Source organism: Sphaerodactylus townsendi, linkage group LG03 (assembly GCF_021028975.2).
Source record: "Sphaerodactylus townsendi isolate TG3544 linkage group LG03, MPM_Stown_v2.3, whole genome shotgun sequence".
Lineage (NCBI taxonomy): Eukaryota > Metazoa > Chordata > Lepidosauria > Squamata > Sphaerodactylidae > Sphaerodactylus > Sphaerodactylus townsendi.
In genome coordinates this window covers 97039233-97058326 of record NC_059427.1, presented here as the reverse complement: position 1 = coordinate 97058326, position 19094 = coordinate 97039233, and the positions used below count along the sequence as shown (strand labels likewise).

The 19094-nt window shown below is 47.8% G+C and overlaps 1 protein-coding gene across 1 annotated transcript in view; it reads left to right on the top strand.

Moving 5' to 3' along the window:
* Window positions 1-75: 75 nt before the first annotated feature.
* Window positions 76-19094, top strand: part of CREBRF (CREB3 regulatory factor) — a 55578-nt gene continuing 36559 nt past the window's right edge. Inside the window, exon 1 of the mRNA XM_048489950.1 lies at window positions 76-208. The gene's annotated coding sequence lies outside the window, so the exon portion shown is untranslated. The remainder of the gene's footprint in view (window positions 209-19094) is intronic.

Here is a 19094-nt window from a genome sequence, read left to right as displayed (position 1 = left end):
TCTTCCCTCTCCTCCGCCCCTACTTAAAAAAAAGAGTGCCCACGTGATGAGGGCGAATCACGCGATTTCCGGGAACCCGTCAGGAAGGGACATAAACAAAACAAACCCCAGAGCGGCATGGAGGGGCCAGGGCCGGGCTGCAGCCACAGCAGAAGCGGGCCCCCGAATTGAGAGTCCCCCTCGTCCCCCGACTGGTTTGGGGCGTCAGGTAAGAGGCCAAGGGGGCGGGGAGAGAACCGCTGAAGCTCCCTAAGGGGGGCAAGCAAGAGAGCAAGAGCTTGAGTGGGGGTCCGCTGCATGGGGGTCAGGGGGCGAGAGAGTCCCGCAGTCCCTGGAACAGCTGGCGCGGTGGGCTCCCTGCCTGGGACTGGTGCAGGCTGCAGTCCTCGCCCAGGAAGGAGAGGGGCCGGTGGGCGCTCTCCCATGGTGTCGGTGGGGACGGTTGCCTCGCCTCTCTGGGAGCACGGCTGAGGGTGGAAGTTCCGGCAATCGCACAAGGAGAGCAGAAGTTGTACGAAGTATAAGCCAGAGCTGCTGGTTCTTCTGCAGCATGGATTGCTTAGGAAGGGGGCGTGGAAGGAGTTGCAGCCGGGGCTGTCGGCAAGGTGTGAAGACGGAGGCAGACGGAGCCGTTTAAGAAGGAATTGTGTTTTGCTTTTTTCATTGAGTGGTCGGCGCTCAGAAACTGCTGGTTTTCTTTGGCCATTTGGCTGGACAGAGGAAGGGAAGGGATGTGGAAGAAAGGGGCGTGTGCCTGTCTGTCGGCTGGATTTGCTTTCCTTTCGCCTTGTACTGCAGAGGAGCATGGGAAAAAGGGGATCTTGGAAGTTTGGGGTTTTCTCTGTGTCTGCGGAACGTGTGGAAAGCACCAATTAAGCACAACTTTTAGTATACTGAGGAGATTCGACATCAGTGCTTCGCCTGGTGTCCTAGTTTAGCCTTCTGTCTCGGAAGTTGGGGCTTGCAGCAAGTTGGGCGGGTGCGTGAAAAAGAAGCGGCTGTTTGCACCGTGCGCTCTTTGGACACCATAGGCATCTGCATTTTGTTGTTGTAGTTTGTTAGCAGCTGTTTTTCGGTGTGTAGAGGAGAATTTAAAATATGAGGCGTGTGCAGTGGGATCTTATTTCTGCTCAGATGCTTCCTTCTCAGGATACTGTGGTTTATGTGCTCCGGGCGAGTGTTGCCTGGCTCTTGTTTGTTGTAAAGCAAATCGTTAGTGATGCAACGCGGCTGAATAGGTGGAAAGATGTCGAGAGAGGCAGTCTTTCGAAGATCTTTCGCTGCATCGGATTGTTTTATGGCTGAAGGCTTTCATTTTGTCGCACGTTCCGAGAGCGAACTAAAACACCTGCTGGGTCCCTGCTCTCGTATGTTAAGCAGTAGGAAATAAGCGAAGGACCGGAGTAAGTGGAATGAGCACCCAGCAGGAGAGAGGAGATGGTAGGAGAAGAAAATCGATATGCCCGTTCAGTAGAGTCTTATGATCTGCTCTGGGTCGAGTGCGAGAGGAATCCTTAGGAGTCGTTTCACTGGCTGAATCAAGGAGGTATTGTGTTGAGAGGGGATATCAGTCTCGCCAGGTGCCCTTCTCATGTTCAGGGGACACCAGGGGGTTCTGTAAATTTCCTCGCGTCTTTGCCCGCATGACAGATCACATCTAGATTTTCCCTTTTTAAAATGTGTTTAAAGAAAGTCGAAAAGATCCTTCTAATCAAGCCTCTCTTTCCCGGCCCTCTTGTGCGCCCTTGGCGGGCGGGATGGGCGTGGGCACAACGACCCAACTGAGTTCGGAACCTCCAGAAAGTGATTTGTTTACATGTCGCCTCAACCGAGCTTGGGAGAGGGAGCGGAATGGAAAGAGCGACAGCGAATGCGTTCAATAGCAGCGGGTGTAGGAGTTGAAACAGCCAATGTGATGAGGGAAGGGGCGGGATTAAGAAATACCTTAGTTCGGATGTGCTTCAGCGCTGGTGGTGGGGCAGCCATGTTGAATAGGAGGTGTGTCAGTGGGTCAGGCAAGTGGGGGGTGGGAGTGGCAACATCCAAGCCCCGGAGAGGGGGCGTTGAAAGGAAACTGAGGGGGGGCGGCGGTGTGAAAATATGAAACAGGTTTCTTCATCTATAAAGCATGGAAGTGTGAGCAACGCTGAAGAACTAGAAATTATGCTTTAAAGAAATACAATATAAAGATATCAATATGGTAGTATGGCTTAGATAGATCTCTCCCACTGCTCTTAGGTTAGGCTAATTGCATTCCTTAGCAAATTACCCAGACAGGGAGCCCCTCAGCCCATAGGGCTAATTTACTGTTAGATATTGGAAGATAACCCTTTCCGCTATGCAGAGATAGCCATAAACAACCTGAATGTCTAAACACCCCGTCCTTGCCTTCCTGGCCTTCCTGGCCTCTCAGGAACTTGATGACCTTACTGTTGTTACAAGAAGTACCATAAACACGGTGATAGCTGGAGAAGCCAGGATGCAATAGATAACTGTTCTCACATTCACTTGGGTTAGAAATGCGCTGCTTGGGAACTTGCACCAAATGTTTGACGTGGGATAATTTGTTGCAACCCTAAATCTTTTGCAATGTATGTGACTCTGCTTTGATGTACCCTAAAGAGACCCTTTAAAAACCCTGGACCTTCCACCAATTCGAGTCATCTCTCATTTTATGTGGGATCTGTGCTGGCTTAGAAATAAACTCTGCTTTTATTCTGAGTAAGACTATTTGTCTGTGATTGGGAACCTTTGCCTCTTCCCTCTGGCTTGCGTGGGAGAAGAGTTCCCTTGCCCTTGGCCTAGGAGGCTGTAACGGAAACTCTAGATAGAGAGGCAGCTCTATTATATTCATAATAACAATAATTCTAATCTGACCCTTGCCAACAAAATTGGTGCCGCGGATCGATTTTAAATACAGCCCTCTGGCTCTGCCCCTTCCTCTGGCCTGGTCAGGGAGCTACTTCCTCTGCCTGTTTCGGCTCAGGGCTCACCAGGTCCTAGGCCTGGGTGTCTTTGTCCCTTTGTGCTGTACTGATCCGAGCAGCCAGCTGATTTCAGGTGATACCGGCTTCCTATTTTTTCCTCTTCCCTTTCTTCGGGACAACGCTCCAGTTTTCTGCAAGAACACCTCTCCGGACGACAGATGCCAGGTGCAGTAGAGATCTGTGTTTGTTTTGTTTCTGTCTGGTCTGAATAAAGCTTACGTCTTGTTTTGTGTTGTGGCGTACCTGAAGGCCACCTTTTAAGATAAAAGCCCAGACGTCTGAGGTCCCGTGCTAGTTTGTTTTACAGACGGGTTAGTGACATTGGTACCTGATTACTCTGTAACAGGCTGATAAGAACTGTGGAAAAACCCCCCCCCCTTCCTCTGATTCCGGTTCATGGTTTGGCCTGCAAGCTGCGATGAGGAAGCAAAATTCCCCTTTAGTCTGATGACTCAGCTCTTGCCTGTATTTTGCATAATTCGAAGCTCAAATGCAAGAACAAGGAACAAGCGGTGCGAGAAACTGATTGATTGGTGTGTGAAGGAATGGCTCTCTTTTTATTTGGACGGAGGTGGCCCTCATGGCTTCTCGAGGGGACCCTGGATCTCGCCACCACCATTCAATTCTCTACCAGGTCCTTATGACTCCTCGAACGCCTCCCAGCAAGCGCAGCTTTGAAAGCCACTTTTATGGAAGTCCGTTTGTGCCCCGCAACTATACTTCAGGCCCTGATGGCTCATCCCTTTGGTGGTTTACAGATCTCTCCGCCGCCAGGGACTGGCTCTCCCTTCCGCTGCTCGGCTCCTGCCCTGCCTCCCTCCCTGATGAGCTATACCTCCCATTCCTCGCCTTATGCCCTTAATTCCCACTCCGGCCACTCCCCAGCTCAGGATCTGGCACCAGCTCAGGACTGGGCTCAGGATCTGGCCCAGCCCCATTTGGGCGCACTCAAGGGGCAGGCGGCCAGGAAGCTTGGGACGCCATGCAGCAGCGGCGGTTCCGCTGCTGAAATTGAGAAGTTAGCTAGAATTATTAGGGCAGCTGAGGGACTGGCAGACAGTCCTACTGGCACTCTCAAGGCCAGAGCGCAGGAAGCACTCAGCTGGACCGGTATGTGCCGGCACTTTCCCTCTGAGGGACCAGGTTGTGCTGATCAACAAGCCGCACCCCGCACTCCTGTGTGCTTTACGCTCCGCTTTTGACCTCAGATCTCTATAATTGAGGAACCAACAGCCTCCCATTACTCTACTGATCCCTCAGGTATGACCAATCTTGTCCTGCTCCATTTTCAGTACGTACTCTACTTGGGCAGATGTGCAACAACTTCTTCAGGTTCTCCTGACCCATGAGGAGATTAGTCTAGTTATGCGTGCAGCCACCACTGCTGCAACCACCCATTCCAGCGATATAGGGTCCGGGATGCCATCACCACATTTTTCGGCCTCTATTTTTTCCCACGAAAATGACTTCAGTGGGATGCTACATAATGATGCTGACCGAGCTAGCAGCTACCTACCGATTCACATTCTCACTGGTTTAGAAAACGGCATCCCCGCCAAAACAATCTGTCAGCTCTTCATAGCCTGATGCAGGAAAGCGATGAGTCCTCTCTGCCTTCATGGAAAGGATTAGGCCACTTGCCGCAACATTATTCACCCTGGACCCCATGCACAGGGACAACCGAACTACCTTAATGGGATCTTTATAGGAGGTTCATGCCCGACATACGGAAGCGCATTGAATAGGCTGAGGCGGGACTTCCAAGCGATCCCGGAATTGCTGGATGTGGGCCATGAGAGTTTACCAGGAAAGGGAAATGAAGCGAAAAGCAAGAGGAGAAGAGACTTGCAGCCCTGAGACATGGGGAACAGCTATCGCATTAACGGAACTTATCGACGCCCCAGGCCCGCTTCCCCTCGCCCTCGAGGGTTCCCTACAGCCAGAACAGGCAAGGTGGACGGGGTGGGGGCCGAGGGAAGCCCCGCCATGATGAATGTTCGGTCTGTTTCCAAACAGGCCACTGGAGAAAATTTTGCCCGCAGCGGCAGGGAAGGGGGGGGGAAATGGCCCAGCCTGCCTACTCTCATCCCACGGACCAGCTTTGACGTGCGGTAGCTTCCCTCGATTCTATGCGTATATTCATTCACAAGAAGCGTAGGGGAGGTTATGTGAACGCACAGAGTCAGCTATGTTCCCAGAGGCGGCTTGTTCACCCAGTCCCCCAGTTACCAACCTGGCGCTAACAGTGATGTGGGCCGACAGGTCCGTGACTCTCCTCCGGCCCAAGTCACTGCCTCAATTTAACCAGAGAGGAGCCTCGTCGCCCCGTTACTGTTGGGGTCAGAAGATCCCAATGCTTGCTGGACACTGGAGCAGCCTATTCTGTGCTCAACGGAAAACCCCGATCCCTGCAACTGGCAATACTGTCCGGTGGTGGGGGCTAGGGCATACCCAGATCAGTTCCTACCCTGGTCCCCACCGCCGCCCTGGGGACCACTGTCACTTCTCACTCTTTTCTGAGCATTGAGGACTGTCCTATTTCTCTGTTGGGGCGGGATCTGTTGGGCAGACTGAATGCAACTATCTCTTCGCGGAATGGGGACTGCCACGTCTTTGAGGTGTCCCCTGAAGTGGATGGAATTTTTTTCTCTAATTGCCGCCGCCCCCGAGATTCCTGTCCCCCCGCAGGTCCTCTCAGCTGTAAACCCTGTGGTATGGGACATAGCCCATATCCAGCATGCTTCTTTTGTCCCCCCTGTTTTTGTTGCCTTGAAGCCCGGCTCTCTCCGTCCGCCTCCGATAGTATCCCATTGCACAGCATGTGGATTGGGCTACAGCCGGGTGATTGATCGCCTCCCGCTAAATGGCATCTTGGAGGAGTGCGCCTCTCCCTTTAACACTCCGATCATTGGAGTGCCAAAGAAGGACGGCACTTTTCGCATGGTCCATGACCTCCGCAGCATCAACCAAATTACGGTGGATCTCCATGCAGTCGTCCAAAATCCTTACACTTTGCTCACTTTAATCCCCGCTGATCATGCATATTTTACTTGCCTTGATTTGAAAGATGCATTTTTTCTGTGCCTCTGGATCCTGCTTGTAGAGATATTTTTGCTTTTGAGTGGTCTTACACTGATGTGAAAACGCAACCATAAGACCAGTTTGCCTCAAGGGTTCAAGAATAGCCCCACTCTTTGGTCTGCTCTTGAACACAGGCTTTGGTTTGGGATCCCCCCCGGAGGGGCTTAACCTTCCAGTATGTTGATGATCTTCCTTTCTGCTGCTGATGCCCTTACATGCACGCAGGCCACTATTTCTCTCCTTAATTTTGGCACGGAGGGGTTCCGGTCTCGCGAGGCAAAAGCCCAAATCACTCAGGGAAACGGTGCTCTATCTTGCATATCAATTAAAAGGAGAGAGCCTTGACAGCATCTAGGAAAGATGCGATAACCAAAATAAAGCGACCCGGAGACCAGGAAGGATTTAAGGAAGTTCTTGGAGAAATTGCAGGTTACACCCAGAAACTGGATCCCAGACTATGCTACCTTAACAAACCTCTGTATGAGATGCTGCCGGGGCCTGAACTCGCGCCAGAATGCCGGGAAACCTCGCTTTAGAGATTAATCGCTTTCAGGCAGTAAAGCAGGCTCTTATCAGTGCCCCGGCACTGGGCCTCCCTGACTCCACGAAAGAGTTTTTCCTGTTCCTGCATGAACAGAAGGGAATAGCAAAAGGGAGTCCTGACCCAGGAGTTTGTTGACACTCAGAGACCTGCGCAGCATACCACGTATCAAAACAACTCTTGATTTGGTAGAAGCTAAGGATACCGATGCGCCCAAGGTGTCACGGCTGTAGCCAAGCTGCTTGTCTTGTTAGTAGAGGATGCTTTGAAATTTACGCTGGGGACCTGACTGTCTATGTTCCCCATGGCGTTTTGGCAACGTTTTAGCACCTAAAAGGGTGGACCCAGTGGCCATCGGTTAACGCAGCAACGTATATGGCGAAAAAAATACTCAGGCCATCCTAATTGACAGCTCCAGGGGTAAAGTGCTGGCAGTCTCCACCTCAGGCTAAACCCAGCGCCACGCTTCTGCCTGATGAGAGTCCTTCCTTCTGTACATGATTGTATTGAAACAATAGACATGATATTACTTAGCTCCGTGCAGATTTGGCGGATCAGGCCACTAGAAAACCCAGAGGTAGAATTTTGGACAGTTTATGGGAGCAGCTATATGGTGGAGGGGAAGCCGGGTTTCTGGTTTTGCAGTTGTCACCCAGAACTTCAGTCATAGAAGCCAGAACACCCCCCCCTACATATCTCCGCGCACGGTAGCTGCTGAACTCATGGTTGGTAATGTGTTTCTATTGGTCCTGGCAACAGGCCAGCGGGCAAATATATACACAGACTCCAGATATGCCTTTCGGCCGCACATGCGCTTGTGGTGTCCTTTGGAAACAAAGGGGTTTCACAAATCCTCTAAAGCGATCAAAAATCCAAACATGCTCCTCGCTTGTGAAGGCCTTCTGGAGTGCCACGCTACTTTAGACGACTCTAGCTTAATCCCAGTAATTGTACACCGTAAGGGACATGCAGCAGTGACTCTATCCTGGCTCGGGTAATAGAAGGCGCATACAATCAAAATGCAGCAGCAGCAAAGCGTGTTACTCGCGCCACCACGCCGCAGCGGAATCCAGGTTTACTACACTACTAAGGAAGCTGTTGCAAAAGCCCCTCATTGAAAGGTTACAAAGACTCCAGGGAAAAACTTTTTGGGAGGAAATGGAGGAAAGCGGGATGAAGGTGAGCATTTCAGAAAGGGCAGCCCAGCAAGATGCGGCGGGAACAACATGCCGCCCATATAAAATGTTTCAACATGAGCAGGAAAGCTCTCGGTCCAGCAGTGACTGTAGGACCCAATATACACAATAAAAGAAAAACAAATTCGCTTGAGAAAACAAATTGGAAGGGAGTGGACTGACACTCCAGGGAGGGAGGCCACGGATGGTGGGGAAACAGAGCAAGGAAGGCCCCTTGTGCCTGAAGGCTGGTATTTCAGATCTTGAAAAACCCTCTGCTGTTGGTGGCAACCTACATTGGGCAATTGTCAGGGTCTGATAAATTGGTTTGATCTATATTTTTATTGGGAGCCACAAAGTCAGAGCACAGGCAGAAGCAATGAGTACAAAACTGTGTTATCTGCCAACGGGATACGCTTCTCTCCAACCGGTCCTGTGGTTTGGTGGAAGGTATTTAGGGGACAACACCCTGGCTCCAGCTGGCAGTGTGACTTCAATTTGAACTGCCTCGAGCTGCAAGGGGATAATAGTGGTGCAACCCTCTTGGTGCTTTGTAGATACCTATGTCGGGCTGGGCCCCTCAGCTCTACCCCTTCGCAGAACGTGCAAAGCCAAAGAGGTGGTCAAGGTACTCCTAAAGGACATTGTCCCGCCTCATGTGGTTCCCGCTGTGTGGAGGGCATATAGGATCTCGACAATGGCGCTTGCCTTCATGGGTTGGCTCAGGGTAGTACAGGGAGGTCAGCAGAACTCCTTTCAGGGATCCCTCTGGAAGCTTCAAGCAGCTCCTGGCTGCCCTAACTTCTGGGATGGTCGAGAATGAACAGGTCCGTGGAAGGTTTCTCTGATCAAGATTATGCAGGAGACCTCCTTTGCTACGGCCTGCCTGACGCTTTCCCCTGGCGTCTCTCTTGGCGACGTAGTAAGAACCAGCCCCCCCGAGGAAAAAATGGAAACTCCAGCTCCCTTTTGAAATCATGTATGGGAGACCCTACCCTTTCTATCTCTCGGCCCGACTCCATCCTGGCTATCGGGACGGCCAGGGTGGGTGATACGCGAATCCGTCGGTCATATTTCTGCCTAGCTGCCTCCTCAGCCTCTCACAGCTGCACCGCGGGATTCTGAACTCAAAATCCAACCAGAAGGGGACCTGACTGCCCCACTGCATCCTTTCGCCGGGAGACTGGGTCTCCATCAAAGGCTACAAGAAAGGAGCCTCTCATTCCGGGTGTGGGAAGGTCCCTTCCAAGTCCTCCTTGCCACTCAAGCTTCGGTGAAAGTCGGGGTAAAGACCTGGGTCCATCATTACACTAGCTTCGAAAACACGCTGACGCTAATTCACCCTCTTTGTAGGAAGCTTAGAGAAACAGCCTGCTCGCCTTGACGCAGGACATTCCTGGCTCGGCTGAATTGGGATCTGATTTCGCGATGCTTTTCCTCAAGCAGAGAAAAGCCAGCCCACTGTGAAACAATTCTCCGCACCCGGTGAAGCTGAAGAGGATCTAAACTGACGCAGGCCCTAACCTTGCCGTGGAAACGTAACTACACCCAGAAATCCACTCTGTTGGAGTATTTTCCCGATACAGCCTTCTCCAGTCTTCAGTAGAGTGCATAAGTCCGGTTCTTCCTTTTCCTCGAGGGGCCCGTGTCCTGTGACACTGAACTATATATTTTTGTGTTCGAATCAACAGCCCACGGAACTCTCCCTCGTTGAAGACATCGCTGAAAGGACCACCAACCCAGGCTGAGGCAGAACCTGCATTGTCACTTAAAGTTTTTTTTCTTTTGTGTTTTGATCCAGTTTCCTTAGCTGTCTTATGTATATGCTCCCTACCCCTTCTGAACTCCCCCCAAGCTTTCACAGTTATTGGATTGCACCCTACTTTAGCCTCCTGCCTGTCAGCCTTCGTCCCCACTCTCATTCTTTTTACAAGTATATGGTGGTATTGCTGTAGAAAACATCACTGTAGAATACTTTTAACAATCTTTTGAGCTGCCTCCCCAGTAGCCTTCCACAGTGGGGTCCTAAGATTGTTCTCTCTACCCTCTTAACGGGAATTGGGATCTACTTACTGGGATCAGCTCTCTCGAGATAGAGGATCGCTGCCACGTGACATAAATATAACCCTTGGACTTCCCTGAGTTATACTCCTGTGGGTTTGTGTGTACCCTCGTAACCGCCCCCACACCTCTTTCTGTCCCTAGTAAAAGAACTCCATCTCACCGCTAATGCAGCCTGGACACCTTTGGAGTATCCTCAAGACCCCTATTGTCTTTAGGTTTGCCTTGGACTCCTTATTACATGGAGCTAGCTCCTCTGGAACAATTTCTTACGGAACCTTCTGCAGAGTTTGGCTGACTTTGGGAATCTCTCAGACTGCTGGTTGTGCTATAAAACCCAGATGGCCTTACTTCAGGTACTCTTGGGCACATTATAATCACATAGCCAAGACCCTATTATGGTGGTTTTGCATTCTTTTCAGAAGGGCTTTCAGCTGGATGTATAATGCATCATCATGTGGATGGCCCCTGAAGGTCCCTAAACAGGTGGAAATGGGCCAATGTTCCTGAGGAATGGAAGTGCTTGACACCATTCAACCGCCTCGGGGTCTGATGGTGGCAGAGAGATCTATACCACCTCCATCCTGACTGGACAAGGTCCGGCTGCTCTCTATCTGTTTGGCAGAGACAGGGAGGTGAAGATTTGACTATGGGCTCTCTGTCACATCACCTATGTGATACCATTCTTACATTTACTAACTTCTCGGAAAGTGGATCCCAGAAAAGGGGAAATCTCTGTCATAGCTCCCCCAGGAAAACCACAAACAGTGGGTATCTCACAGTCTCAGACCCCTACCATATACGATCCACATTTCTGTAATTCCTCTGAGGTCTACGGCCAAGACATATAATGACTTACTCAGAAAGATAATGCAGTTACTGGGTCTCGGGAAGCGTACAGCCAATGTCCTGCATCCTACCCCTGGATGGGTCACCGCCCTTCAGACATGTGTAGCCCCCACTGCCAACAAGCAGATAGATCCAACTCTGCCACAACAGCTAGTTTCCAAAGTTTCCTAGAGAAAGGAGAGCCTCATTGCTGCTTTGCCGAGAAAGGTTTGTTCTCTTTATCTGTGGTACCAGGTGGGATTGTATGTAATACACCATGATTGGTCTGGTCTCTGTTCTTTTGGCACCGCTGTCTTAGGACTTAGAAAAAGGGAGACTTCTATCTCACCTAGGAGAGTGTTGAACCTAGGGTGGACGAGCAATTCCCAGAGAAATAGTATGCACAACCCACTGGTAGGCTAAACTCCATCCTGGTGTGGGCAACCTTTTTCCGCATGTGACTTTGTTTCCACGTGATTTGGGGTAATATTAGAATTGGAAATGGCAGTGAGGAATATGTCTGCCATCATTGATACAGTGATTCCAGGCCACAGCCCAGGCCCTTTCCTCGGCTCCGAAACTGAACTGCATTCTATCGCTGATATGGTTTTTTTACAAAATCGCTGCAGCTATAGATGTCCTGAGTGCGCAACAAGGAGGAACATGCCATCGTTGGGGAACAATGTTGCCTGTACATAAATATGGAGGGGAATGTTACTACTAATATTAATGATTTACAGGATATTGTGCATCCCTTTGAGCTGCAGGTGGCCCAGACAGACCTCTGGAATCATGCCTCTGGATTGGCTTCGCCAACCGCTTCGGCCTGGCTAAGGGGAATGTTTGTACCAATCATACTCATAATTGTGGCATTGGGGTTGTTTGCCTTTGTTGTTGCATCCAATGTGCTACCCCTTGCTGCCTCTTTCTTGCTGCACGCCCGCTACAACTGCATTAAGGCCAGTTCCACCGGGTCTAAATGGTCGTCCCCTGATTGCAGTAATATCCACTCAGGCCTCCAGCCTCACTCCTATAAACCAATCGCCCTCTCCACCTCCATGTGGCTCCTGGTCGCGGGCAACTTCTTACCCCTACCCTCGTCAGCTTTCGCAACACTGAACTCTGGTTCGCTTAGTGTGTCTCCCCTCAGGTTCCTTCCTTCCAGGCGACAATATCACCAAGGGGGGATTTTGTGAGCAGACGCTTGAAGAACTAGAAATTATGCTTCTAAAGAAATACAATATAAAAGATATCAATATGGTAGTATGGCTTAGATAGATCTCTCCCACTGCTCTTTTAGGTTGTGGGCTAATTGTATTCCTAGCAAATTACCCAGACAGGGAGCCCCTCAGCCCATAGGGCTAATTTACTGTTAGATATTGGAAGATAACTCCTTTCCGCTATGCAGAGATAGCCATAAACAACTCCGAATGTCTAAACACTCCGCCCCTTTCTTTTCCTCTCCTGGCCTCTCAGGAACTTGATGACCTTTTACTGTTGTTACAAGAAGTACCATAAACACGGGTGATAGCTGGAGAAGCCAGGATGCAATAGATAACTGTTCCTACATTCAATTTTTGCTAGAAATGCTTGCTTGGGAACTTGCACCAAATGTTTGACGTTGGATAATTTGCTGCAACCCTAAATCTTTTGCAATGTATGTGACTCCTGCTTTGATGTACCCTAAAAGAGACTTCCTTTAAAAACCCCTGACCTTTCCTCGTAGTTCACACAAGCAGCTCTCATTTTAGGTGGGATCTGTGCTGGCTTAGAAATAAACTCTGCTTTTATCTCCTGAGTAAGACTATTTGTCTGTGATTGGGAACCTTTGCCTCTTTCTTCCCTCTGGCTTGAGGGGAGAAGAGTTCCCTGCCCTTTGGCCTAGGAGGGGCTGTAACGGAACCTCTAGGATAGAGAGGCAGCTCTCTATTATATTCATAATAACAATAATTCTAATCTGACCCTTGCCAACAGAAGCATTGGGCAGTTCTCCGTTTGGGCAGCATGAAGGAAACTTCTGTCCGTGTTGTTTGATCCAGTTATACTTTTGTGGCAGTGCTATAAAACAAAAGAAGAACCTTGCCAAAGTAGGGAAGATCAGACAGATGAACGCTGTGGGGTCCAGTTGTATTAAGTCAGTTTCTGCACTTGTTGTTTCCTCCTTGGGTTGATAGAGAGCACATTCTATATCTAGTGGCAGTTTCGATTTCTCTCTCCTTTGTCGGTCTTTAGGCATAGATTTTCTACATGTGAAAGGACTTCGCCTTTATGCCAACTGCAAACAATTCCTCATATTTGTGATGTGAGAAACGTTTGTCTATCTGCAAGATTTCCTTCTGTCAAGGGAGTTGCAATCCCTTCTCTTTTGCTTTGTGCTTTCTTGCTTGTACTTGGGGGAGTGGCAAGTGTGCCGTAGTTTGGCTGAGTTTACTACGGTGACATAATCTTCTAAGAACAAGAACAGCTCCTAAAGAAAAAGAACAGCTCCTAAAGAAAAAGTAATTAGCTGCAGCTCTTGGATGTGATGGTTTCTTCGGCTGGTGTCACTCTGGCATCGTTCTAGAAATACTTGATTCTAGCAGAGTGCTGCTCGAAGTGGCAGATTCTTCTCCTGAATATCTCTCTCAATTTGCGTCAAAGACTTGTTTTTTTTTCTATTCAGTTCGTTGAGGTGAGACGTGTAACCCCCATCTCCTTTTAAATGGCTTATGGCAGGTCTTTGACAAATTTCTTTGCCCTTCAGACCTGTGACTTATTTTGGCACATTTTTTGACCATAGTTTCTACTCATTATGCACTAATAAAACTGCTAATCCAAACCTTACATTTCTCAGTTTTAAGCTAAGGACAAAGCTGCTAAATAAATATGGGGTAAACCTTGAATGTTATCACCACATCACAAAAGCTAATATCTAAAATCTGATATTGGTGATGGAAAGTGCTGTCAAGTGACAGCAACCCAGAAGGGTTTTCAAGGGAAGATACTTTCAGAGGTGGTTTGCTGTTGCCTGCCTCTGCATCGTAACTCCAGCCTTCCTTGGTGATCCTGCTTAGCTTCCCAAATCTGAGGAGATTGAGATAGTGTGGCAACCAGGCCATACCTAATATTACTTTCCCCTAATTTCTCATATCTTAATTTTTGCTTTACAAATTTCCATTTAATTTAATATTGAAGCTAATACAGAAATAAATTAGGAAATAAATTGATCTACCACCACTGAATCTTGTAAATGTAATATCGAAATTAAGTACTGACAAAAATTTCATTCACATGCATTTTATGTCCTACAGCAAAACTTATTCTGATGTGATAAGATAAGTCTTCCAAAGATGATTGCCATGATGCCTAGAAATTTTTCATTGTAGTACCTAGTATTTTCAACAGTACTATAAATAATTATGCAAAATACTAAGCAACACAATGAAATTTCTAGGTGCCCTGCCACATAGGATTTCTCAAGCCCTGATTTATTGTAAATGTTTGTGTAGAGTAGATTTCTTATGAACTGTGTCAAATGTTATATAACATATTGCATTTAAAATAAAAAGGCGTGTTGGAATCCATTCACATTTTTACATAAGCACATCTTAGAAACTGAATATAAGAAATATCATCAGAAAAACAACATTGTCTAGGTACTTCATTGTTTCTCAGAGTTGCTGCTGCTTTCCTCTAGATCTAGCCTAATTTTAAGTTGCTGCTTTGTTAATTCACGTCTTTTTCTCTGTCATGTCAGACAGTCATTTCTACATGACATACTGCAATTTCTAAAACTGAAAGAAAGGGTGTAGGGCAGGTCTGTTGCTGTTTGTTGTGAGACTCTGCATTACTTGGTTCCTTGCTGTGATCTTTCCTTCCTGCTTTCATTATCAGTACTTGCAATTGAATGTGCTGTTTAGTCTTGCCCTTTCTTGGTGTGTCATATGAAAGCACACCAGCTTGTGATGTATCGAGAGAGACAGAGAGAGCACGCCTGCCTGCCTGCACAGGACACATGTGAATAGGTAAACAGGAAAATGGATTCATTTATCACGACTACAAACCATTATAAGTATGCTGTGTGAAATCAGCCCGAGTCAAGCTGTTGGAGTCAAGGGTGAACAGCCTCCAACTGCCTTTGACATTGTTGTCTGACATGGTAGAAAGTTAGTGTCTTTCTTCCAGCTTCTTGTGTCCTAGCTGCAAAGATTTGAAGAGCTTTCAGTTCATATATACAAAACACAGAATGTGAACTTTCAGTACCCCTACACCAACAATAAAAAACAGCTTGTAATAGTTATTAGTGCACAAACTTTTTGATGGGTTGTCTGCCATAAGTATGGCTATATGATGCCACAGTTTTATTTCAATCGATTTTACCAGTTCATGCTCCAAAACCGTGCCTCCGATCATATCGCACCACCAGCCACCAATCTGTAAGAGTCTTGTTAACCACTAGTGAGCAGACTACTAGCTATTTTCAAACCTAACTCCGCTAGCAATGTATACGAAGCATGGGTCTCAAGGTTCTGTGTGAACTGGAATTACACTGCTTCTCTTTATCATGTTTTAACACTGCAGACACTCACTGCAAGGCACAAGGATTTTTGCAAGTATTAGGTAAGTCACTGGCTCATTGGTACTTCTTCATGTCAGTGCAAGAGGGACTATTGACAGGCTGCAGATTATAGACATGAAATGGCTTCTCTTGTACCTTATTAATAGTGCATTGTGAAGAATTTTCCATCTGAATTGCAGCTCTTGACATGTACTCTGTTATCACTTTCCGCTTATGAAAGGGCCCACTGCAGGTTGCAGACCCCTGGTCTAGGAAAATGAGTACAGACTGTCTTTATTCCAACAAGTCTACTTAGATGCATGGCAAGATGATTACGGCACAATCACCCAACTCTGTTATCCAGCATTATTCCCAATACACGGGTGCTGGCAAGAGGCTGTAATGACTGCCCAATAGTAGAACATATCTTGAACTCCTGGTTTGACCATGAGTGTGTTATAATATTCCAGTAGAATTCCTGAGGTACAAGCTCAAAAATGACAATACAAAATGCTAATTAAATAAAAAAGAAATGCTCAACGGGCACTCTGGATCTAAAGACTCCTCTTTCTTCTGTCATATGGCTTCAGGTGCATTTCAGGTAGAAGCTTCCAAGATATTTTACCTCCTATTGATTTAGGAAATCTTCCTCCTTGGCCCCCAGTCACAATAACAAGTAAAGAGGCTAATTCAAGTTAGGAAATTCAGTTCAAGTTAGGGAAAGTTCCAGGGTGTGACATGATTCCTCTAGAATTGATAAAACAAACATTGAGGGGTGTGGGTAAACGGCGCTACCCATCCTTTTTACAACTGTTAACCAAATAACATGAATCCCCGCTGATTGGGGCCTAGCCATCATTCTCTCAGTATTCAAAAAGGAGGATAAATCTAACCTCTGTAATTATAACCCAGCTTGTATGCTCAGTATGCAGGAAAGGGAATTCCCAGCAATTTGTGCTGGAATTTTTAGGACTGAAGTAGATCAATTCGAGACCGGATAAGCCCCACCCATGCTGTTAATACTATCAACCACATCTTGCATAACAAGTTCTACCACCTAAACACTTACTGATTGGTTCCCCACCCTGGGACATGCTGACACACAGGCCCAAAGATTCCTTCTTTATCTCTGGACACAGTAACAGACTTCCTCTGTGATACAGCTCTGAAGATGCCAGCCACAGATGGAGGTGAAACATTAGGAACAAGATCCACCAGACCACAGCCACACAGCCCGGAAAACCCACCACAACCAGACTAATATTAAATTTCCAAAAGAACAAGATTCTAATCTTTACCTGGAGATATGTTAAACATACATGGCAGATCAGCAGACACGACATAAAACAGGTGAATGTCATTGAATACTTAGGCATAGCATTTCAATTGCCAGGTTTACAGAGGGCTTCGATGACCCAGGTCACTGAGAGTGCTTCAAGTATTCTGAGATTTTTCTACTCGAAGGGGAGCGTACATATTCCCCATGTATTTATGCCAAATAAAGGCTAAAGAAAGAAAGAAATATTCCCCATGTAATTTAAATCTTCCAAGGCAAAGTGACACCCCAACTCCCGTATGGTTCACAGATCTGTTTGTGCAAAGACGTCTATTCCTTGGAAGCAGTTTTTCGTGTTCTTTGCTGGGCACCAAATGCAAATCTTAGAAAAAAATCTGGACAAGTGTCACTTGAAACCGTGAAGGATATCACGCTTATGCGCCGCTTCCTCGCGACAGAACGGCTATCGGGCGCTTCGCTAATTCGAAGAGCTGGGACTGTCCATCGACGGCCTATGGAAGAGGCTGGCAGCCACGCGGAGCCAAAACAAGACGACTGGCGAAATTTCTTTGGTGCCTGCGCCACGAGGCCTGGGGATACCACCTCTCGCCCTGCAGCGCCGCTCGGTTTTATGAGGGGCGTCCCGCCCTCCTCGCGCACGCCGACGGTACGCTCCGGGACAAGGTGAGTGCCGGGGAAGCGGCATGAAGCCGCCGCCGCCGGGCTGGCAGAGGGTTACGCCCAGCGCGCTTTCAAAAGAGCGCTTGAAGCTTCGAACGCTGCGGCTTCAGGCCGGCTCGGCGGCGCTGAAGGCGCTGCGTTGCAGCTGCGCCCCCCGTGCGAATGGCGGCCTGGAGACGGTGTTTTTACCGTCTCCAGGCCGCCATGATTTGCCCGTGCGGAAACGGCCTATATGTTTTTGGCTCAAGCCAAACCTTACCCCATCCGGATTCACATCTTTAATTCTTTTGGATAGCTAGCATTCAGGTTGGGTGCATGTGGTTGAGAATAAAATCCAACTTCTTGACTTCTCCCTCTTAGCAGGATGCCATCTTGGGTTCTTGGGAGCCAAATAAATACATAAATCCCTCCCCTTGCATGCCATCCCTCCCCTTCCCTTGCATGGCACCCCTCCCTCTCCCTCTGCTAGGGTGGGTGGGCCATGTCCAGATGCCGGGATCCCTCCCCGCATGCATGGCTGAGAAGAAGCTTTGGTGGAAGGACATTGTTCCACATCTCTCACCCCAGTCTATGTTCCCAGGAAGATCTGGAAAATTCTATGCATATCTCCTCCTCACACACTGTTCCAGTGAGACCACCTCTAAAGTGGCCAAGTTCTATACTGAGACTTTTCACTATAAGAAAGCAGACATTCAAAATATTTTAATAACTTTTATGTAGAGTTAATTGCACCACAATAAGGTTAAGAATTGTAATCTCTGTATATTTACATGTTTATGTAAATTGTGCTGTTGATGTTGCATGATCTCTTGATCATAGTAAATGTTGATCGATCAAACACTTATATCACACTGGTTCTGGTGGGTTTTCCGGGCTGTGTGGCCGTGGTCTAGTGGGTTTTGTCCCTAACATTTCGCCTGCATCTGTGGCTGGCATCTTTAGAGGTGTATCACAGAGAAAAGTCTGTTTCACACTGTGTCTAAGTGAGAACGGAAAGTTTAGTGGGGTATATTGTCCATGTCCCAGGGTGGGGAACCGATCATTCAGTGTTTGTGTGGAACTTGCTATGCAAAGGTGTGATTGAGTGCATTGTATTGCGGGTGGGGTTATCAGTCTATTTTTTAAGTACTGGGAGCCAGTCTTTGCTAATTTTTAACGTCTCTTCTTTCTTATTGAAGTTGTCCTGGTGTTTGTGAATTTCAAGGGCCTCCCTGTGCAGTCTGACATAGTAAGCCTCTGAATTGTCCAGAATTTCAGTGTTCTCAAATAAAATATTATGTCCAGTTTTGTTTAACACATGTTCTGCAACTGCAGATTTTTCAGGATACAAGGTCGAAAATCTTTCGTGGTTCCTTAATAATGGGTCTGAATGCTGCGCTGTGGTTCTTATGTAGACCTTTCCACAGAAGCCAAATGCAGAGTGATGCAACATACTCCTGCAGAAGTGAGGGGGGGTCTCTCTTGTCCTTTGCTGAGTGTAGCATTTGGCTAATATTTTCCTGGTGGGCTTGAAGATGGCCTGCAGGTGCAATGCTTTTTTCACTAGCTTCCCATTTTGATTCAGTGATTCCCTTGATGTATGGCAGAAATATTTTTCCTGTGATGGGCTGTTTCTCCTCAGTCCACTGGGGTTTTCTTGGTCTTAAATCTCTTCTGGTTTCGGTAGTGGAGTAGCCATTAGCCTGCAGAGCCCAGTCTAGATGATTGATTTCATCAGGGAGGAGATGAGGTTCACAAATTCATTTTTCACGATCTGTCAGAGTTTTGATTATGCCTCTTTTCTGTTGTGGATGATGATTGGAGTTTTTATGTAAATACTGGTCTGTGTGTGTTGGTTTTCTGTATACTGTGTGGCCCAATTGGTGGTTGGGTCTCATCATCCACAACAGTGCAATTGAGTTGGGGGGGGGGGGGCACTTCAGCAGCT